Source organism: Pristiophorus japonicus, chromosome 12 (assembly GCF_044704955.1).
Source record: "Pristiophorus japonicus isolate sPriJap1 chromosome 12, sPriJap1.hap1, whole genome shotgun sequence".
Classification (NCBI taxonomy): Eukaryota; Metazoa; Chordata; class Chondrichthyes; family Pristiophoridae; genus Pristiophorus; species Pristiophorus japonicus.
The window spans coordinates 168,543,877-168,560,537 of NC_091988.1; positions in this window are offsets into that span (position 1 = coordinate 168,543,877).

The following is a 16,661-nucleotide window of genomic DNA, read 5'->3' on the forward strand; positions in this document are numbered from 1 at the left end:
GGCCCAGCGGGGGAGGTGAGTCTGTTGGCCCAGTGGGGAAGGTTAGTCCATCTTCCCAAGGGGGGAGGCAAGTCCAGCCCAGCGGGGGAGGTGAGTCCATTGGCCCAGTGGGGGAGGTTAGTCCATTGGCCCAGTGGGGGAGGCAAGTCTGGCCCAGCAGGGGAGGTGAATCCGGCCCAGCGGGGGAAGTGAGTCTGTTGGCCCCCAGCGGGGGAGGTGAGTCCATTGGCCCAGCGGGGGAAGTGAGTCTGTTGGCCCAGCAGGGGAGGTGAGTCCGGTGGCCCAGTGAGGTAGGAGGCCCAGTGATGGAGCGGGGGTTGGGAGGGTCCAGATTTCGGAACATTTTCCAGATTCCGGACAACCCCACCACAGATCGACTCGGTGTCTGGATTCCGGAACATTCCGAATTTTGGAACTCCAGATTTCGGACGCTCATCCTGTAATTATAGCATGACAAGTTTGCATAGGCAGTTTCCTTCAGAATTTATAATGGCAAAGGTTGACAGGAAGTGCATAAAGTCAAGATTTTATTTATAGGAGTAGAAAATTCATGGTAACCCGTTTGAAATACAAGAGACCATTTTATGAAATCACACTACAGATGAGAAGCTCTGTCCACTGGAGGTGCATATCATATCGTGAATCACAAGCAAGCTTCTCACAATGAATGGGAAGATCGTGGGGAGCGTGCCTGTGCTTCCTGATATGCACTCCAATAAGGGAAAGGTTCCCCGCCAGTAGTGCCGTTTCATGAAACTGGCTCAGTAATTTATACACAAATGTATTTTGCTCCTTGCACCAGACAGGCTAGATCACAGCAGAGATTTTGACCATTTGTTTTCCTGCTTTCACAGGGCAGTTAAAATCTGTGTCTCACCAAGGGAATGTGATTTAAAGTACTTAATCTCAATGGACAAAAAGTAGCTCAAGACTAATGAAGAAAATGTATTACATTTCTTGGGAAATTCTCCAAGCTTTGGCACAGCATGATTGTGTGGGAGGATTTCTTGCTGATGTATCAGGTGTTGGCAGAGGACTAGATATAGCAGAGTTCTCCACAACCCTTTGTAACAGGCTACTACCAACCTCGCAGACAGGAGAATACAACATAATCAGTTCTTTGAAGTCTTATGTTGGTGGTGTGGTTGCATCATTTATAATGATATGTCATGGGACTGAAACTAACTTTATACAGTACATATCATACCTTCTCTCCTTTGCTTTGTAAAACAGAATATACAGATGATTTTAACCATACCCACCTAGGTGGGTGGGCAATTAAAATCATCCAGGTTACTAACCTGCTCCCAAACCGCCCAGATTCCGCTAACCACAATTTTGATGCAGACTTCTGGGTGAGTGGCTAAGCTGCCTGTCCAAAGTTGTTAAGGCACTTTTAAAAATAGGCAGATTGGTATCCAATGGCATCATGGCCCCTTACTGCGATGGGAGGTGTTGCGCTGCCACTTGTAAGAATAAAACTGTTCAGTAATGATAAATTTGATTCTGTGTATTTATAAATGTTCAAAAATTAGATTATACGAAAAGACAGTTTTGAAAGAGACAAAATGGAAGCTCACAGACTTCCAGCATGTTGTTTGTATATTGTGTTAATTGGAAAGCCATTAACCTAGTCAAGGTGTGGCGCCGGTACTCCATACAGACACATGTGTGAGGAGAGCCAATAAAGAACTGCCCTGGAACCAAGATCCAATCCTGAGGCTTCCGGAGAAACAAAGGCATTGAGAGGTATAAAAACTCAAGCCACAGTTTGCTCTGTCTCTTTTCTTAAACACATGGCAAAGCAGGACCTTCCTCTACAGACCAAGAAGCAGGCTGTATGCTTTGCCAGAGGGAAGTAAAGTATACCGTTTTTATTGTAACCTCATTGTATCTGTTGAAACTAAGTCGATCCATAGGATAGCTGATGACTGCTGGTAGATGTGCATGTGTGTGTGTGTTTAATAAACTATTCCAAATTGTTTAAAAAAATGAATCAGTCTTGCTGTCAACTTAATGCCAGAGATTTAGAGATCTTACACACTCCTGCATCATCTGCATGCCATTTCAATGTTCCTGCCTATATCTGGAGAGAGATTTCTGCCCCCATCCAATAGGTTCTGGGAAATGTGGATCAAGTGTAAATGGGGCGGAGAGCCTGCAACAAGGATCGCCGTTCTGTTTTTGTTCTCCTAATTCCTGAGAACCGGTGCACATATATGTTAGGCAGAGAAAGTCAGGCATCTATTTATCTCCCCTCACAAACGAAAAATTAAATGGCCTGGATTTCCCCTAACTTGGTGGGTCCGTGGTGGGCAAAGTCGGTGGTGGGTCCTGACCTCGCTGCTGGCTGCAGACCACTGTTCAAAATGATTTTACATTGATTAGGCTTGTTAAACCCCCCCACTGAGGTTCCCAGCCAATTGAGACGAAGCCGATCTGATGACATCATTTGATGACGCGTCATCAGCCGATTTCCTGAAAGGGACCATGCGCTAATTAATTTTAACAATGGTGCTGTCAGTGTTCTACAGCATTGAGGTGCTGCAAACAGTAACAAGCACTGCACAGAGGTGCACAGCTGCATCCAGGCTCTCCCATGACTCCCTCTATATGCTTATGGAGGGAGTCACAGCTTGCATGGAGGTCCTCTTCCCTTCCAATTGGTAGAAAAGATCTCCAAGCAGACCAACGCAGCCTGGTTGCACATTGCAGAGGAGGGCACGAGCAGCGATGTCATCAGGAGGACCTGGGTGCAGTGCCGCAAACATTTCAATGATCTCAGGAGATCTCGAAACAGTACAAAGCCACACTCAACCTCACCCTGCTGCGTCTCTCATCACATTCCCATCACTCTGCCTTTCCTACCCTACTCCTGGACATCCTTACTCACACCGACATACCTTGCACATTCACCCATCCCTCTCTCTCTACATTATCACTTCCCCATCTCACTAGCCACCCCTCACACTTATCCTCATCCTAGTGCAATTATATCAACTAATAACACACAAAGGTAGGCACTTTGGTGTTTTATGCAATGTTCATGCAAAGTTTCTGTTAATATGGTGTCAAACATTGAAGTCTTTATTTTCAACACTTTGCATTCTTAGACAGATCTTTGTGCACCTTTGGAAGTAGCTTAGTGAGTTGTAGTGAATAGGTTGACATAAAGGCACCCCCACCCCAAGGGTGATGAGTGTGAAAGGAATGGTTTGGGCATTGTAGGGATGCTTTATGGTGTTGGTGTGAGGTGGTGCCAACCTGATGCATCGTGTGGCAGCCAGGGTGTACAGCATCAAGTGAAGTAAATCTGATCATGGTGAGGCCATCCCTGGCGTCCCGGGCAGCAATGTGGTCAGGTGCTGATTGCAGAGAAGGTTGGTGTTGTTGGTGCTGCTGGTGTGCCCGGTGCTACTGGTGTTGGGGATGATCTTGGTGAGATTTTGAGGACCAAGGTGAGATAGTTTCAAGGACACCAATGCTGATGTAATAGATGGCATGTGAACTTGAGATGACAGACGCAATGTGTCGATAGTGAGATAGCTTGTTTCAATGAGGTGACACTAGATAGAGAGTTTATTTCAAACACTTGTAACCTGCATAAAGCTCAATTGATCTTCCAAATGCAGTGAGCAACAGCTTCTGAGCTTGGAAAATGAACAGCTGTGAGATGGGAGCTTTTATAGCACATCTGCAGCTGTCAAGTAATGAGATGATTTTTATGTGGACAAGGTCATAATGACCTGAAACACCTTCCCCGCCACTGCGTGTTGGATCTGTTCAGCATTGACAAACCTGACATCTGGGAAAGATGGTGAGTTGATAGCGGGGTCCAGACCCGCTGTCAAAAATAAAATTCCCACCCCTCCAAACCCAGAAAATTCCCCCTAATATCTTTCCCAATGGCTTTCATGTGTCATAGAGGATCATATAGACCATGAAGGTCCCAGGTTCAATCTCTGGACTGTGTTGCTTAGCTGAACTTAGCTATGGTAATAGTTTGGGCCTACAATTGTCCTCAGTATTCTTAGGCTAGGCAGGGAAAATTCAGGCAGGTTCCCATTCCAAATATCCAATGACACTTACTGGAAGTGCATATGTTGAGATTAGTGAGGCAGAATTAGTCTTTATGGTTGCGTAGAAGGCCAACATTAATGGTCGTTCACACACATGAAGAGTAGCCAAGTGGGGAGGTAGCAGAAAGCTGTTGGTGTTCATGATCTTAACTTTGTGCGATAGTGTACAATGGGTCATATGAGACGGCAGCCCGTTTTATATCTCTTTTGATTTTGATTTCCATTGAAGTCGACATAAATAAAAATGGGGAGAGATGTAAAACAGGCTGTAGACTCATTATCACCTAATTTACAATATTGCACAAAGCTAAGATCTACCCCCAAGAGTCATCACCTTCAAGTGAAAATCAAAAAAAAAGTTAATTACCAAATACTGATGTTAATTTAATATAATTATGGTGGTAGTATACTGGATACAGGTAAATTCCTTTGATCAAGCAACAAGCTTTTTATGTCGTGGGCTTCCGTCAATCATTTTTAAAGATAAATTCTATATTGAAAGTTATGTATGCAATTTACGTTGGTGAGTTAACTGAAAGGCTACAGCCAAACATTCATCAGATCCTAGTTAATCTCTTTTATCTCTTTCTATTGTTGTACAGCCGAAGATTAGGGGATTTAGAGGGTTAGTACAAATTTGTACAGCTGTAATCCAATGAGGTCATCATTTGTCCTTTAACTACGTAAAATGTTCCCAAGAAAACTGAGTGCAATTATTTCCACTTTATACAGGTTTTAATTTTCACAATCAGAATGATTAATATTTTCAAAATGAATTTTAGTTTTTGAATTTAAAAATTCTGAATATAAAATGCATCAATTCATTTAATAGAAAACATGGACTGAAATTCCTTCCCTTTGGTGGGATCGAGGTGGAACACGAATACTACTGCCAATATGCTAACTAGCTGCAATTTCCTCCCAGGACCATCATTTGCTATGCAGAGCAGGTCTGGAGTAATAATACCATTCCTGATCAGTTGACTACTACTGGGAGGAAGAGAAATTCAGTTCTGGTGCAGCAATTTAAAAGGGTGTAGACAGTTAAATATAAAAAATGCTGAACGAACAGCAACCTCAAAGGTGCCAGCAATTGGATTCTAGATTTTTGGACACATCCCTGGAGGTTTTTTTGACAGAAGTCAGAACCAGAAAAACAAGATTATTGGATACTTTGAGCAGGAAGCACCATGAGCCTGCAGTGCAGACTGCCTGGAAGAAGATCGCTGAGGAAACTTCCACCATTTCAAGAACTACCACAAAGTGCCAGAAGAATTTCCATGAACCCTTCGTTATCAGAGGGGACATTTTTTGGATGAGATGTTAAACCGAGACCTTGCCTGCCCTCTGAAGTGGATGTACTATTCTAATAAGAGAAAGGGGAGCCAAAATTCAGGGTCTCAAAGAGACCCATTAATGCTCGTTTGCGGCTGCCATTCCTAAAAATTGAATGGCTGCCGCTTTGGGGACAACAGGCTGACCTGACCTAAATTCAGGTCGTGGATTTTTCAGCCTGGTCCCCATTCTGCCCAAGTAGTTGCACCGCCAATTCAAAGGAATTAAAAAAATACTTACCAGTCATTTTCAGCTGAATACCTCGATCCCCCGCCGTGCGGTGCCCCCGGCAGATTGTCTGCCCGGTACACCATCTCCGCACTAAGTGCAGCCCGGCAGCTTGGCCACTCTTAAAGGGGAGGGCCCACTGCCGCGGCTGCAATGGAAATATTTTTTCCGGCTGACTTGCCGATCGGCCGGCAAAATACTGCCCTCGGGTTTGGCCAGGCCACCAACGGGCAGCCTTGGGTGTCAGGCCGCTGGCCTGGCCGAAACCCTCCCTGGTGGCCCAGTGGCCAAAGTTAAAAAATGATAGAATCTCTCCCCTTTAACGGAGGGGAGAGAGCGTGGTGACGCACATGCTCTGTGACGTCACCACGGCTCCACCGCTAATTGTACAAAAAACAGCGGAAGGGCATGGATACAAAACTTTAAAAAATGGTACCTGTGCCAAAACCTGCAGAAATGGATCATCAAGTAGAAAATGTTGCACTACAATTGAAGAAATGCCTTTTCCAGTATCCCCAATATTATCCTGCATAGATCTAAAGCCCCTAGTGAAGTGGGCTTCAGAACTTCAGCCAGAATCTGACATAACTCCCCAATAACCTCCCGGGAGATGCCAAGGCCTCTGAGGTATTGATGAGCAGAGAAATTTAATTAAGACTTTCTAGTCTGAATCACTGTTGAATGGGTATTGATGCGCTGGAAAATTGATTAATGACCCAGTTTAGTGAAATTGAGGCTCCCTTCCCAGCAGAGACTACGGAGAAAGCTGCCTGTGGCTTCAGAGCTGTGGGACCCAGATCTCATGGGTAAAGAAAGAAAGACTTGGATTTATATACCTTTCATGACCACCAGACGTCTCAAAGCGCTTTACAGCCAATTAAGTACTTTTGAAGTGTAGTCACTGTTGTAATGTGGCAGCCAATTTGCGCACAAGCAAGCTCCCACAAACAGCAATGTGATAATGACCAGATAATCTGTTTTTTTGTTATGTTGATTGAGGGATAAATATTCTCCAGGACACCGGGGATAACTCCCCTGCTCTGCTTGGAAATAGCGCTATGGGATCTTTTACATCCACTTGAGAGAGCAAACGGGACCTCGGTTTAACGTCTCATCCGAAAGACAGTGCAGCACTCCCTCTAGCTCGAGCTGCTTTTGAGCTCAAGTTCCTGGAGTGGGACTTGAACCCACAACCTTCTGACACAGAGGCAAGTGTGCTATCCACTGAGCCACAACTGAACTGGAATCACCGGAATAGTAGGATGCTCGAGGAACATCGCTTGTTGGTGCAGGATCTGAGGTGAGTCTTTCATGATGTGCGGCAACTGGCAACAGTGACCATGGAACCCAGAGTTGTGTCAAAACTTCAGAGAAGCTTTTTCTTTGTTGCAGACATCAATGTATCAAATTACAGCTTCATTGGCATCTGCAGCAGACATTTGCCTAAGCAGTGATCAGAAACCAGTCAATGTTTGTAGGTCCATGGAAGCAGATCACTGCCAGTTGGGGACAGAACAGAACCAGCACAGTGCAGTACAGCACCTTTATTACTCGGACCATTTCCCTGATCTTAGCAACTTGTGCAGGTGGAAACCTGAAAGTGGGCCCCTGTTTGCAGGGAGACCTAAACAACACAAGAGAAAATCAATATAAATACCAATATCTGGAAATGTTGTGCAATTACCCTGATTGTGGACTTTAAACTGCAATCAGAGCGATAGAAGATAATGTGTAAATGATAGAAAAACAATTATCTCTAAATGTGTTGAGAAGAGGCTGAAATTCCTGGCTGTATTACTGACACCAAGAATAATGAACACAGTTCATTACATCCCTGTCCCTGCACTTGCTTAAAACCTGTTACATCTCTAATTTTTTCCAGTTCTGACGACAGGTCGTCGACCTGAAAAGTTAACTCTGTTTCTCTCTCCACAGATGCTGCCTGACCTGCCGAGTATTTCCAGCATTTTCTGTTTTTATTTCAGAATTCCAGCATCCGCGGTATTTTGCTTTTGTATTTACATTACATCCGGAACCTGTTTCAGCATGCTTCATAACAATGTGAAGAGAATAAGAGAGTGTTGATAAATATTCTAGCAAATAAATGATGAATGGCTACCTCACATAATTGATGTGTTGAAGCATTTGACAGGAGGCTGCTGCACTTTTCCACGTTAGGATATTTTCGTGCAGATAATTACTATCACTTCCTGCACTGTGGTCTAAAACACGACAACAACAGATGCGCATCTGAACAATGTAGAATTCTTGGGTATGTCCTTGAATTACCATTAACAGTAATTAGCAGTGGAGAGACCTTTATTACACAACAGCTCTAATTAGAGCAGTCGGAAGAATTCTGCGTGGAGGCCAAAGTACACGATGCCAGTTGTAGGCTGCCCTCCTGTCGTGATAAGTAATCATCATTGCTTTTGGAGCATTACAATAAATGGTGCAGTTAATCAATCCGTGTGGGGGAGATGACATGGGAAACAAATTATTATTTGTTGTTGCTGCATTGTTTGTGGATTAATGACAGAATGATCTGCAAATAGACGAGGAGGATGTTTCTCAGTTTTGTCAGATAGAAACATAGAAACATAGAAACATAGAAACATAGAAAATAGGTGCAGGAGCAGGCCATTCAGCCCTTCTAGCCTGCACCGCCATTCAATGAGTTCATGGCTGAACATGAAACTTCAGTACCCCCTTCCTGCTTTCTCGCCATAACCCTTGATCCCCCGAGTAGTAAGGACTTCATCTAACTCCCTTTTGAATATATTTAGTGAATTGGCCTCAACTACTTTCTGTGGTAGAGAATTCCACAGGTTCACCACTCTCTGGGTGAAGAAGTTTCTCCTCATCTCGGTCCTAAATGGCTTACCCCTTATCCTCAGACTGTGACCCCTGGTTCTGGACTTCCCCAACATTGGGAACATTCTTTCTGCATCTAACCTGTCTAAACCCGTCAGAATTTTAAACGTTTCTATGAGGTCCCCTCTCATTCTTCTGAACTCCAGTGAATACAAGCCCAATTGATCCAATCTTTCTTGATAGGTCAGTCCCGCCATCCCGGGAATCAGTCTGGTGAACCTTCGCTGCACTCCCTCAATAGCAAGAATGTCCTTCCTCAAGTTAGGAGACCAAAACTGTACACAATACTCCAGGTGTGGCCTCACCAAGGCCCTGTACAACTGTAGCAACACCTCCCTGCCCCTGTATTCAAATCCCCTCGCTATGAAGGCCAACATGCCATTTGCTTTCTTAACCGCCTGCTGTACCTGCATGCCAACCTTCAATGACTGATGTACCATGACACCCAGGTCTCGTTGCACCTTCCCTTTTCCTAATCTGTCACCATTCAGATAATAGTCTGTCTCTCTGTTTTTACCACCAAAGTGGATAACCTCACATTTATCCACATTATACTTCATCTGCCATGCATTTGCCCACTCACCTAACCTATCCAAGTCACTCTGCAGCCTAATAGCATCCTCCTCGCAGCTCACACTGCCACCCAACTTAGTATCATCCGCAAATTTGGAGATACTGCATTTAATCCCCTCGTCTAAATCATTAATGTACAATGTAAACAGCTGGGGCCCCAGCACAGAACCTTGCGGCACTCCACTAGTCACTGCCTGCCATTCTGAAAAGTACCCGTTTACTCCTACTCTTTGCTTCCTGTCTGACAACCAGTTCTCAATCCACGTCAGCACACTACCCCCAATCCCATGTGCTTTAACTTTGCACATTAATCTCTTGTGTGGGACCTTGTCGAAAGCCTTCTGAAAGTCCAAATATACCACATCAACTGGTTCTCCTTTGTCCACTTTACTGGAAACATCCTCAAAAAATTCCAGAAGATTTGTCAAGCATGATTTCCCTTTCACAAATCCATGCTGACTTGGACCTATCATGTCACCATTTTCCAGATGCACTGCTATGACATCCTTAATAATTGATTCCATCATTTTACCCACTACTGAGGTCAGGCTGACCGGTCTATAATTCCCTGTTTTCTCTCTCCCTCCTTTTTTAAAAAGTGGGGTTACATTGGCTACCCTCCACTCCATAGGAACTGATCCAGAGTCAATGGAATGTTGGAAAATGACTGTCAATGCATCCGCTATTTCCAAGGCCACCTCCTTAAGTACTCTAGGATGCAGGCCATCAGGCCCTGGGGATTTATCTGCCTTCAATCCCATCAATTTCCCCAACACAATTTCCCGACTAATAAAGATTTCCCTCAGTTCCTCTTCCTTACTAGACCCTCTGACCCCTTTTATATCCGGAAGGTTGTTTGTATCCTCCTTAGTGAATACCGAACCAAAGTACTTGTTCAATTGATCCGCCATTTCTTTGTTCCCCGTTATGACTTCCCCTGATTCTGACTGCAGGGGACCTACGTTTGTCTTCACCAACCTTTTTCTCTTTACATACCTATAGAAACTTTTGCAATCCGCCTTAATGTTCCCTGCAAGCTTCTTCTCGTACTCCATTTTCCCTGTCCTAATCAAACCCTTTGTCCTCCTCTGCTGAGTTCTAAATTTCTCCCAGTCCCCAGGTTCGCTGCTATTTCTGGCCAATTTGTATGCCACTTCCTTGGCTTTAATACTATCCCTGATTTCCCTAGATAGCCACGGTTGAGCCACCTTCCCCTTTTTATTTTTACGCCAGACAGGAATGTACAATTGTTGTACTTCATCCATGCGGTCTCTAAATGTCTGCCATTGCCCATCCACAGTCAACCCCCTAAGTATCATTCGCCAATCTATCCTAGCCAATTCTCGCCTCATACCTTCAAAGTTACCCTTCTTTAAGTTCTGGACCATGGTCTCTGAATTTACTGTTTCATTCTCCATCCTAATGCAGAATTCCACCATATTATGGTCACTCTTCCCCAAGGGGCCTCGCACAATGAGATTGCTAATTAATCCTCTCTCATTACACAACACCCAGTCCAAGATGGCCTCCCCCCTAGTTGGTTCCTCAACATATTGGTCTAGAAAACCATCCCTTATGCACTCCAGGAAATCCTCCTCCACCGTATTGCTTCCAGTTTGGCTAGCCCAATCTATGTGCATATTAAAGTCACCCATTATAACTGCTACACCTTTATTGCATGCACCCCTAATTTCCTGTTTGATGCCCTCCCCAACATCCCTATTACTGTTTGGAGGTCTGTACACAACTCCTACTAACGTTTTTTGCCCTTTGGTGTTCTGCAGCTCTACCCATATAGATTCCACATCATCCAAGCTAATGTCTTTCCTAACTATTGCATTAATCTCCTCTTTAACCAGCAATGCTACCCCACCTCCTTTTCCTTTTATTCTATCCTTCCTGAATGTTGAATACCCCTGAATGTTGAGTTCCCAGCCCTGATCATCCTGGAGCCACGTCTCCGTAATCCCAATCACATCATATTTGTTAACATCTATTTGCACAATTAATTCATCCACCTTATTGCGGATACTCCTTGCATTAAGACACAAAGCCTTCAGGCTTGTTTTATTAACACCCTTTGTCCTTTTAGAATTTTGCTGTACAGTGGCCCTTTTTGTTCTTTGCCTTGGGTTTCTCTGCCCTACACTTTTCCTCATCTCCTTTCTGTCTTTTGCTTTTGGCTCCTTTTTGTTTCCCTCTGTCTCCCTGCATTGGTTCCCATCCCCCTGCCATATTAGTTTAAATCCTCCCCAACAGCACTAGCAAACACTCCCCCGAGGACATTGGTTCCAGTCCTGCCCAGGTGCAGACCGTCCGGTTTGTACTGGTCCCACCTCCCCCAGAACCGGTCCCAATGCCCCAGGAATTTGAATCCCTCCCTGCTGCACCACTGCTCAAGCCACGTATTCATCTGCGCTATCCTGCGATTCCTACTCTGACTATCACGTGGCACTGGTAGCAATCCCGAGATTACTACTTTTGAGGTCCTACTTTTTAATTTAGCTCCTAGCTCCTTAAATTCGTTTCGTAGGACCTCATCCCTTTTTTTGCCTATGTCGTTGGTACCAATGTGCACCACGACAACTGGCTGTTCTCCCTCCCATTTCAGAATGTCCTGCACCCGCTCCGAGACATCCTTGACCCTTGCACCAGGGAGGCAACATACCATCCTGGAGTCTCGGTTGCGGCCGCAGAAACGCCTATCTATTCCCCTCACAATTGAATCCCCTATTACGAAGAGCAAGTATACTATCTGTATTGTTGACCTGGTAACCTTTTTAAAACATTGTGGCCAATTTTCATCAATGTCCTGCCCGCAGCCGCCAAGGTTCTGCCGAAAATTACAGTTTTCTGGGCGATTCCTCTGGAGCTGCCTATCTGCCATCGAGGTTCCAACTGGCGGGATCCTAGTGTGCAAGGGTTCCGCCCACGTCACAGCATTCCACTCGCCCTTGCCGGATGTCTGTTAAATCGCCATTTAAGGACCGCTCTGGAAAAGCAGGTCTGAGCTGGGCGGAGGTGGGCCAGCAATCGGCCATCGGGCGGGAGGGAGGGAGGGAGGCAGCAGTGGAATCAGGCAGCTCGGGCACATCGGGTGGGCGGGAGTGCTGGTGGCCATCACATCACGGCAGCCAGTCGGATTCTGCACCATTTCAGTGGGACTGCTGGAAAGAAGTTAGGTCAATGTTGCGTCTCCGTGAGAATGTAGGGCGCGGGACCGAAGGCGCCGGGATCTCCTGCTCCTCTGCATTTGTGTGCCTTGAGGGTGTGGAGTCAGGGGCTTGCACCACGCATGCAGATGCCATTTCCTGCCTCATGGCCTTGACACTTTCTGATGTGTGCTCCAGCACTGTGAGGAGGCGCTCCATCCTTTGATCGTGCTGCTGGATGAATGTGGCCATGCTGGCAGCTATCCCAGCCATGGTCTGCTGCATCTCGCGACCTACCTCCACACTGGTGGTTGAGAGCCAGGCGTGCTGAATCCGCAGGTGGTTGCTCGCTGCTGCTGGGTGCTGATGCCTTGCTTCCCTTCGCGCCACGGACTTGGTGCTTACTTGAGCTTGCTCGAGTGGAGTCTGTTGGAAGCCCCAGGAAATCTGAGCCTGACGCTGAGGTTCTTTGGATACTTGGCTCTTGGCAGGGGGCTCATGTCAGACGCTTCCGGATCCTTCAGGTGAAGGGGCTCAAATATGGGCCCTCTTCCCTCCTCTATCTCCTCTTCTTCCTGGGTGGCGGTGGGAGCGGCGGACATGGGTGCAGGAAGGATCTGGTGTCCTCGGGTGTGGAGAATGTCGAGGTGGGAGATACTGGGGAGTGACGGCATCTGTGAAGGCCAGAGGTCGATGGTCTCTCCAATCCGTGGTGTCCGAGTCAGCATCTGCAAGTAGAGGACAACATTTCAGTCTGTAGGTATGGAGGGGGTGATGGTGAAAGTGAGATATGAGTCATTCCATCTCACATTATGCCAGCAAGGAGTCCCAACTCTACATGCCCACATCAATAATTGGCGATAAAATGTGCGTTCAACCTTGAGTGCCTTAACATTGCAAGTACTTTCATGCCATGACCGTCACTGACACCAGAGATGAGTGTAACCTTATCCTGCAGTAGCACTGGATCTGCAGAAACATTTGTGGTTGGAATGCGGCGATGTCCCACCAATGCCAACGCACGCTCTTCCAGCCTGGACAATTCCACCACATCTTGTGGGCCCCCTCCGGGTCGCACTCAGGCTTGCCTGTTTGTGCAGAGAAAACAAGCAGCCAAAGAAACCTTGCAGCCTTTATCCCTTTTGCTCATGCCCCCCCCACACACACTCCCACACACACATATCGTGCGCACAATCTTTTTGACCTTGAACAGGAGGGGGCGAATAAATTTGTGCTGACTTTAGCTGCCGGCAGCAAATCGTTCCACTGTTTGCGGCATTAGTCCCCATCTGCTCCATGTTATCCATTGCACTGACCATCTGACCTATGTCCATCCAACGATGTCGGTATTAGGCTGCTGGAGGCTTGCCATGCTCATCTTGGATGAGATCGCTGTACCTGTGCTCCACCTCTGTCACTAGCTCCTCCAACTCCTGCTCATTAAACCACGGATCTCTGGGCCTGGTTCTTCCAGTCTTCATTGACGCTTTCTGCCCACTCATCCTCGATAATGGGAGGAATGGCTGCTCAATGCACTGGGTATAAATTTGTCATACTGCCCCCTCTGCAACTCATACTGGCCCCTCTCCAATGCTACCTCTGCTCTCTAACCTCCAAATCTCTCTCCTCTCTTCTCTCTCTCCTCTGTATCCTCTGTCTCCTCTCATCTCATCTCTTTTCTGTTTTCTGTCTTCTGTCTGCTCTCTCTCCTCTCTTCTCGCAGGTGCAATTGAGTGCTGTGCTTTTATGGCCATGAGCACTTCCTCAATTAGCGTGCAAGGGCCACAAAAGGACTACAGGTGCCATCCTCAAAACTACCAAAAAAAATGGCTAAATCCCGCGCATGCGCAGTGGAGGCCCTCCGAAAAAACTCGAGTGGAGAGGCTACCACCTGACGCATTCTGGTGACGCTTGCCGCCGAGTGCTGCTCCCGCTCGCCGACTGATGCCCGCTGCTGCTCCCGCTGCCGCCCACACAACGCCGACCAAAGCAGCTCCTGATGGGACCCAGCGGCAGCGGGCGCCAAAAATGGATCTCCCACCCCTTGTCCTCCAAGAAATGGCAGCCATCATTTTCGGGCCCACTTTCTTTTGTCGTATTTCTGAGGCTAATTTGTGTTATGTGATGCTGTACAGAACTTCAAATGGAGCTACCATTATCAAAACTGTCTCTAATAGAACCTGATTTACTTTTTAAAAGACGTGAATCTGCCCACATACATTATTACTCTCTTTATAATACTGATAACTATAATCCCAAGGGATTCTTTAATACCTTTATCATATCAGATTTTTAAGTCGTATTTATGGGCCCAAATTTCCCCAGGAGTTGCTCCTTTTTTTTGGAGCAACTTGATTCTTCTGGAGTATCGTTTAGTTGTAATTCTGGCCATTTAATTTGCGCCAGTGTAAGTGAGTTAGTTAAGTTTTTTTTTTGTTTCATTTTTTTTCCCAGCAACTTACACCTGTTTTGGCCATTTAATCGAATAGTTGCTCCAAACTAACGTAGGCCAGCGTATGTTGCCACTTCTGTCAGCACAGAAAAACCTTACCTAAAGTTAAGAGTTAAGAAATTTGCGTAATTAACTACATTTAAAGCACCGCCAAGCACCAAACAAAGCATGGGAGTCACTTCGGCCTGGGATAGGGGAGGGAGAATGTAGCATCTGAACGGGGTGGGGGGGAGGGGTGGGAGGGAAGGAGAAGGCTCAACGTGGCAGGCTGGCGGAGGGGGAGGGGGTGTGGGTGGTGAACGCGGCATCTTAACTGAGGGGGGGGGGGGTGGAGGGAAGAGATCCACAGCGGGCCCGCCCCAGCTGGTGCGAGAGCCCCCCCCCATCAAAACTCTTCCCCCCGCAAAAAACTCTTTCCCCCCAAAACCTTTCCCCTCCCCCCAAAAAAAATTCTTCCCCTTTCCCCCACTGTCCCCCCCCCACCCCCCGCCCGATCAAAACTCTTCCCCCCACCAACCTGTCTCTTGTAGTCCTCAGCGCGGGAAGGTAGTGGGTGGCCTGTGCGGCAGGCCACTCGGTCCGGGATAGTGGCAGCGAACATCACGTCATTCCTTTGGCCAGGGATAGGGTCGCCCGGAGCCAGGATGCGCTGGGAGGGCCAGGAGCTACTGCGCACACGCACAGACTCCACTGCGCACGCGCGCAGCCGCTGGCACTCTTTTCGGCTCAGGGCTGTAGCTCCGGCCACTACGCATTCCGATGCGCTGCGCCACAGGCCTGGAACCAATGGGGAGAATACGGAGGTAAGAAATCGGCACCGTTTCTGTACTACAAAGTCTGCGCACCTCCGAGTGCGCCATTCTAGCAGAGGAGGCAAAGTTGGGCCCATGGTCACTATAATTGTAAATGTTCACATCTAAATCCCAGCAAAAAGTTACTGAACTACTGGTATCCGTGCCTTCAGCTGCCACAGCCCTAAACTTTGGAATTGCTCCCTAAACCTCTCCACCTCTCTTTCCTCTTTTAAAACGCTCCTTAAAACCTACCGCATCTACTCTTGTATCTCTTTATGTGGCTCCGTGTCAAATTCTATTCAGTAACACTCCAATGAAGTGCCTTGGGACATTTTACTATGTTAAAGGCGCTATATAAATGTAAGTTGTTATTGTTGAACTTAACAGTCTCCACTGTGTTGCTTTAATAGTGACCCGTCGATGTGGTGGTTGTAAGTGCTATAGGATAAGTATGTATATATACCTTTCTTTACTATAGTAACTGCTAATGTTTCATATTAGTTTGAGTATGTAAGTCTAAACAACCATAAAGAATCTTAATAATAAGAATCTTAAGAAAGTCTTGAAAAATTGAGACTTTCACTGAATGTTAAAAGAGGAATCAAACAGAGAAAGGCCAGGTTTAACCCTGCCCACCCGGCGGAAACGGGGCGGGCAGTTAAAGTGGCTCATGGAACTTACCTGCACCAATCCTGCTTGCCTTCCCGCAGGTTCGGATTGTGACCTGTTCTTCTGAGCAGGCGAAAGGGACACCCGCTGGCAGCCAGCGGGATCCTTCTTTAAATATGCAGATCAGGCTGTGATGTCATCGGGACCCGGCTGCCATTCTATCTTGGCAGCAAGAGGTTGTACATTATTGTGCCTGTTTATACCTACTGCCTTGGTAGATAAATGTTGGCAGATGATGTACGGGTAACTATAAAATGTGAGGACCCAATTATATTGGTCATTATAACAAGCTGGTTATACAGGTTGTCCCAGCTTCCTCTGATATTCAGAGCATCACCACACAAGTAGGCCGGTACGTGATCCATGTGGTATGATGCAGCACTGTTGTGTCTATGAATTGAATACTGTCACCTCTAAAGCTGGTGCTTGTTCTGCTTACATATAACAGTGCTGGACCTGGAAATTCGATCGCGCCCAAAAATGGTGGGGGCTTCCTTACCGCCAT